Source organism: Macaca fascicularis, chromosome 12 (assembly GCF_037993035.2).
Source record: "Macaca fascicularis isolate 582-1 chromosome 12, T2T-MFA8v1.1".
Classification (NCBI taxonomy): Eukaryota; Metazoa; Chordata; class Mammalia; order Primates; family Cercopithecidae; genus Macaca; species Macaca fascicularis.
Genome location: NC_088386.1, coordinates 52,309,321 through 52,316,617, shown reverse-complemented (window position 1 = coordinate 52,316,617; position 7,297 = coordinate 52,309,321).

The window sequence follows — 7,297 nt, the reverse complement described above, 5'->3', positions numbered from 1 at the left end:
CTCCATATCTGGAGGGGAGGAGGAGTGGATGTATCAGCTGCCCTATATGAGCTCTGATAATCGTAATTTTAGAGTTTCTTTCCTGTGCACTGTATGTAAAGGTGACATCTGCTTTCATTGTATAACCTCATAAGAAATTGGGGTATAGAAAAACCTACACAAAAAGTTTTGTCAATAATTAAAAGCCTAGCTCAGATCTAGAGAGCTTTTACTATTCTAATAGAATAAATATAACAGTACATGTTTGTGTGTGTGTGCATGCACGAAAGTAGGATACCATGTTAGACCTTTTGCTGTTTCAGACTGAACAGTAAAAAAACAAGAAAAACATGAATCAATATCAGTTTAAAGGGATAAACAATAACAAAAATAAACAGAAAAGTTGGTTATTTTAAAAGGTCAAACAAATTGAGAATCCTACATATAGACTGATCCTCTATATAGTCTTCTGAAAAGAATAAACACAAAATAAATGTATCAGGAATGAAAGAGATGATATTATTACAGGTATCAAATATTTGGTGATAAATTTAATCAAATGTGTACAACAAATTCCTGAGAGAAACTAGAGATGATCTAAATAAAAAAACATAAACCATGTTCATTAATTTTAAAATTCAAGTTTTAAGATGTAAATTATCCCCCAGATTAATCTATAGATTAATAGAATTCAAATCTAAGTTCCAGAAGTGTTATTTTTAGAAATTGCCAAGTTATTTCTAGTAATTATGGGACATACAAAAAATTTAGAATAGTCACAGCATTTTGGAACAAAAGCAAAGTTAGGATCACAATATCTAATTTCAAGATGTAATATAAAGCTATAGTAATGAAGATAATATGTTATTTGTTGAATTATAGATATATGGATCAACGGAGAAGAATAGAAATTCCAGAATTAGATTCATACATATATGGTCAGTTGGTTTCAACAAAGGTGTCAAGATAATCAATGGAGAAAGTATTTTTTTCGGTAAATATTTCTGGAACAACTAGATACCCATTTTACAAATGAAACATTCCCTTTACCTCACATCATACACAAAAATTAATTTGAAATTGACCTAAATGTAAACACAAAAACTATAAAATGTACAAAATAAATATAAAAGTAAAATTCCCTGATTTGGAGAGGGGCAACGATTTCTTAACACTTTCTGAATCATTGATACATAATATTTGTACTCATTTATGGGGGTACATGTGATACTTTAGTATATGCACTGAATGTGTGATGATCAAGCCAGGGTGTTTAAGATATCCATCAGCTCAAGTATTTGTCATTTCTATGTTTTCGGAAAATTTCAAGTTCTCTCTTCTAGCTATTTTGAAATATATAATATATTTCTGTTAATTATAGTCACTATACTCTGCTATTGAACGTTAAAGCTTATCCCTTCTATCTGTGTGTTTCTACCCATTAATCAACCTCTCTTCATCTACGTCTTCCCACCTCCGCCTGCACCACACACCATTCCTAGCCTCTGTTAACTATCATTTTACTGTCTACTTCCAAGAGATTAACTTTTTTAGCTCTGCCATATATATGAGAACACATGATTTTTGTCCTTATGTAACTGACTTATTTCATTTAACATAGTGACCTCTAGTTCCACCAATATTGCTACAAATGACAGGATTTGGGGGGTTTTTATGGCCAAATTGTATTTCATCATATATGTTTACCAGATTTTCTTTCTTCATTCATCCATTGATGAGCACTTAAGTTGATTTCATATCTTTCCTATTGTGAGTAGTACTGCAATAAACATGGGGGTGCAAATATCCCTTCCATACACTGATTTTCCTTTGGGTAAATACCCAGTAGTGGGATTCATGGAGTACTACTATGTTGAGTTTTTAAGAAATTTCCATTCTGTTTTCATTATTGCTATACTAATTTGTGTTCCCATCAGCAAAGCATGAGTTTTCCTTTCTCTGCATCCTCACCAACATCAGTTCTTTTCTTTTCTTTTTGAGAATAGCCGCTCAATCGGGGGTAGCATGATATCTCATTGTGATTTTGATTTGTGCTTCTCTAATGATAGTGATGTTGGACATTTTATTACATACATGTTGATCATATACAAATTCTCCTTTCAAAAGAAGAATAAACATTTCTTTTTGAGAAATGTCTTTTTGAGAATTTCTCAAAAAGAAATGTCTATTCAGGTTCTTTGTCCACTTTCTTATTGAGTTATTGTTTGTTTTCTGTTGAATTGTTTGTGTTCCTTATATATTCTGGATATTAGCCCCGTCAGTTGAAGAGTTTGCAAATATTTTTTCCCATTCAAGAGGTTGTGGCTTCACTCTGTGGATTGTTTTATTTGCCATACAGAAGCATTTTAGTTTAATATAGTACCATTTATCTATTTTTTGTTTTTATTGCCTGTACTTTTGAGATCTTAACCATAAAATCTTTGCCTGTGCCAACGTCCTGGCGTGTTTCCCCCATGTTTTCTTTTAGTTGTTTTATAGCTTGAGGCCTTATGTTTAAGTCTTTCATCCATTTTGAGTTGATTTTTGTATATGGTGAGAGATAAATGTCTAGTTTCTTACTTCTGCATACGAATATCTAGTTTTCCTGGCACAATTTATCGAAGAGGGTGTCTCCTTCCCGATGTGTGTCCTTGGCACCTTTGTCAAATATCAGTTGTTTATAAATATACAGATTTATTTCTGGGTTTCTATTCTGTTCTGTTGGTCTATGTGTCTGTTTTTCACAAAAATATCATGATCTTTTTATTACTATAGCATTGTAGTATATATTGAAGTGAGGAAGTGTGATGCCTCCAACTTCGTTCTTTTTGTTTAGGATGTTTGGGTTGTTCATCCCATGCAAGTTTTGGTCCCATAAAAATTTCAGGATTGTTTTTTTCTATTTCTGTGAGAAATGACATTGGTATTTTGTTAAGGATTGCATTAAGTTTATAGATTACTTTGGATAGTATGGCCATTTTAACAATATTAATTCTTTTGATTCACAAACATGGGATAACTTTTTGTTTGTGTCCTCTTCAATTTCTTTCATCAGTGTTCTGTGCTTTTCCTTGTAGAGTTATTTAACCTCCTTAAACTTATTACTGGTCTTTTTTATGTAGCTATGGCAAGTGGTTTATAGATTTTTTATCTTTAAAATCAATGTTTGTACAATTTCCAAAGCTCCTCTCATTATTAATTTCTAGTTTTATTTCATTGTGGTCAGAAAACATACTTGATATAATTTTCATTTTCTAAAATTTATTGCGACTTGTTTTGTTACCTAGCACGTGATCTAATCTGTATAATGATCCATCTTGATTTTCTTTTCAGCTACTTTATTATTGTTGTATAGAAATGCTACTCATTTTTGCATGTTGTTTTTCTATGCTGCTACTTCACTGAATTTGTTTCTCAGATCTAAGAGTTTTTAATAGAGCCTTTTGGTTTTTCGAAATGTGATATTATGTTATCTACAAAGAAGGATAATTTGACTTTCTCTTCTCCTTTTCAGAAGGCTTTTATTTCTTACTCTTTCCCGGTTGCTCTGGCTAAAACTTCCAGTACTATGCTAAATAGAAGTGGTGAAAGTTGACATCCTTGTCTTGCTTTAGGTCTTAGAGGAAAGGCTTTCACTTTTTCCCCATTAAATGTGATGTTAGCTGTGAGTTTGTTACATGTGACCTTATTATGTTGAGGTATGTTTCTTCTATGCCTAGTTTTTGAGAGTTTTTATTCCAAAGGGATGTTAAATTTTACCACTTTTTCTGTGTCTGTTGAGATGATATATGGTTTTTCTTCCTCATTTTGTGGATGTGATATATCACATTTATTGATTTGCATATGTTGAAACATTCTTACATTGCTAGGATAAATCCCACTTGATCATAATGTATTATCTTTTTGATGTGCTGTTGTTAGAATTGGTTTGCTAGTACTTTGCTAAGGATTGTAGTCTATGTTCATCAGGAGTACAGCCTGTAGTTTTCTTTCTTGTTTTGTCCTTGTCTATAAGTAATGCCTGCTTATAGAATGAGTTAGGGAGAATTTACTCCTCTTCAATTTTGTAGAATAGTTAGAAAAGAATTGGTGTTAGTTCTTCTTTACAAGTTTTGTAGAATTCAGCCATGTAGAGATCTGGTGGGCTTTTCTTCATGGGGAGGAATTTTATTACTGATTTAATCTCATTACTCATTATTGATCTGTTCAAGTTTTCTATTTCTTCCTCATTCAATCTTGGTTTTTAAATCAATTTCCTCTAGGTTTTCCAGTTTGTTAGAGTATTGCTGTTCATAACAGTCTCTGATGATCTTTTGTATTTATTTCTGTGGTATCAGTTGTAGTGTCTCCTTTTTCATTTTTAATTTTGTTTATTTGGGTCTTGCTCTTTTTTTTTTTCCTTGGCTAGTCTAGCAAGTGGTTTATAGATTTTTATCTTCAAAAACCAACTTTGTTTCATTGATCCTTTGTATTATTTGGGGATTTTTTTAGTCTCTTTAATACTGCTTTGATTTTTATTATTTCTTTCCTTCTACTAAAGCTTTCTTTTGGTTTGTTCTTGCCTTTCTAGTTCCTTGAGGTCTATCATTAGACTGTTTGTTTGAAATCTTTCTACATTTTTGATGTAGGTGATTTACTCCTATAAGCTTTTCTATTAGTACTGCCTTTGCTGTATCCCATAGATCTTGGTGTATTTTGTTTCCATATTCATTTGTTCGAAAAAAAATTGTGATTCTCCTCTTAATTTCTTCATTCACCTGATGGTCATTCAGGAGCATATTTTTTAAATTTCATGTGTTTGTACAGTTTCCAAAGTTCCTCTCGTTGTTAACTTCTAGTTTTATTTCATTGTGGTCAGAAAACATACTTGATATTATTTTCATTTTCTAAAATTTATTGAGACTTGTTTTGTTACCTAGCATATCATCTAACCTGTATAATGATACATCTGCTTATGAGAAGAATGTGTATTCTGCAGCTGTTAAATAAAATGTTATGTAAATGTCTGCTAGGTCCATTTGATCTAAAGCACAATTTAAATTCAATGTTTCCTTGTTATATTTCTGTCTAGATAACCTATCCAATGCTGAGAGTGAAGAATTGTATTAAAGTATAGCTCCCTCTTTAGATCTAATAATATTTGCTTTATATATCTTAATGCTCCAATGTTGGGTGCATATATTTTTATAATTGTGATATTCTTTTCATAAATTGATCCCTTTATTATATAATTACCTTCGTTGGCTCTTTTTACTGTTTTTGACTTAAAGTTTGTTTTACCTGATGTAAGGGCAGCTACTTCTGCTCATTTTTGGTTTCCATTTGCATCAAATATGTTTTTTCATCACTTTACTTTTAGGCTATATGTTTCTTTACAGGTGAAGTGAATTTCTTGTAGGTAGCATATAGTTGGGTCACATTTTTATCCATTCAGCCAGTCTATGTTTTTAACTGGAAAATTTAATTCATTTACAAAGTTATTATTGATATGTGAGAACTTATTCTTGTCATTTTATTAATTGTTTTCTCTTTGTTTTGTATATTTTCGTGTTCCTTTCTTTCTCTCTTATTGTTCATCATTGCAGTTTGGTGGTTTTCTGTGGTGGTAACTTCGGAGTTCTTTCTCCTCTTCATTTGTGTGTTTACTCTGCCTGTGAGTTTTATACATTCATGTTTTCATGATTGTAGATAATGACCTTTCACCTCCAGGTATAGGGATCCTCTAAGCATGTCTTGCGAGACCAGTGCAGTTGTGGTAAATTTCCTCAGTTTTTGCTTGTCTGGGAAAGAGCATATTTCTCCTTCTTTCATGAAGGATAATATTGCTGGGTATAGTACTCTTAGCTGATAGGTTTTCTTTCTTTCTTGTAGCATTTTGAATATATCATCCCATTCCCTCCTGCCCAATAAGGTTCCTGCTGAGAAATTCACTGTTAGTCTGATGGCGGCTCCCTCACACATGACTAGAAGCTTTTCTCTTGCTATTTTTAGAATTCTCCCTGTTTTTGACTTTTGGCACTTTGACTGTAATGTGCTATGGAACCTTTTTAGGGTTATATCTATCTGGGGACCTCTGAGCTTCCTATATCTGGATGTCTAATATCTTTCTGAACTTGGGAAGTTTTTAATCTGTTATTTCATGTAATGGTTTCTCTATGCCTTTGGCCTTGTCTTCATCATCCTGAACCCAAAATTAGAGTATTTAGTTGCTTTATGGTTTTCTATATGTTATGTAGGCTTAGTTTCATTCCTTTTTTATTCCGTTATCTTTCTTTTTTTGTCTGAGTTATTTCAAAAGGCTTGTCTTTGAGTTCTAAAATTATTTCTTCTAGTGATGCTCTTGAAGGTATTTTTTAGTTCATAGGATTCTTCAATTCTAGGATTTTTGTTTGTTTTTTAGGATATTTCTCTCAAGTGAATTTCTCATTCATATATTGAATTGTCTCTAATTTATTTGTAATGTTTGTCTGTGTATTTTTGGATCTCAGAGAGCTTCTTTGATATCACTATTCTAAATTATTTTTCTGGCATTTCATGCATTTCTTTTTAATTGGAATCTGTTGCTAGAGAATTATTGTGTTTCTTCAGACGTGTTATATTTCCAGTTTTTCATTTTTATTGTATCCTTACCTTGATACCTACACATCTGGTGTGACAGTCACTTCTTCCAATTTATTGCATTGGCTTTCATTGGGGAAGACTTTTTCCTGAAGATTCATCTATGGTATTGTTTGATTAGAGCTCTTTAGGTTTTTTTCTGGGTGTGTGCAGTAGTGTAGTCTCCCTACGATGTCTTCAGCTCTAAACAGTGTCAGTGGTGTCTGAAGTTGTTATTAGAGGATATGTGAGGCTATCCTAGAGACGGGGATGCCAGATGGGCCAGGCCTTGAGCCCAAAGGTGGCTGCTGAAGGCTAAACATGCTTGTACTTGGGGACCCAGGAATTGTATGTGGCAGTTGGTGTTAGTAGGTCCCGGGGATCTAATTTTTTGGCTCCAGGTAGTTGGCTTAAGTGCCAGCAATGGTAGCAATGGGCTGGGCAGGTGGGTGGATCCTCAGCCCCACAGGCAGCAAGTGTGCTGTGGGCAATGGCAATAGCAGTGATGGGATAATCATTGGGATTCCAGGTAACTCACACTGGTGTTAGTATTGGCTGTGATGAGATGGGTGGGCCAGTTCTCAGGTTTCCTGGTGGCATGTGTGGGGGTGGGTGTTGGCAGTGGTGGTGCTGGAAGGCTGGGCAGGCTCATTCTCAGGCTGCTGAGGGAAATGAACAGATCCAAGATGTGGTGAATGAGACAGGGCAATTGACAGGCCCC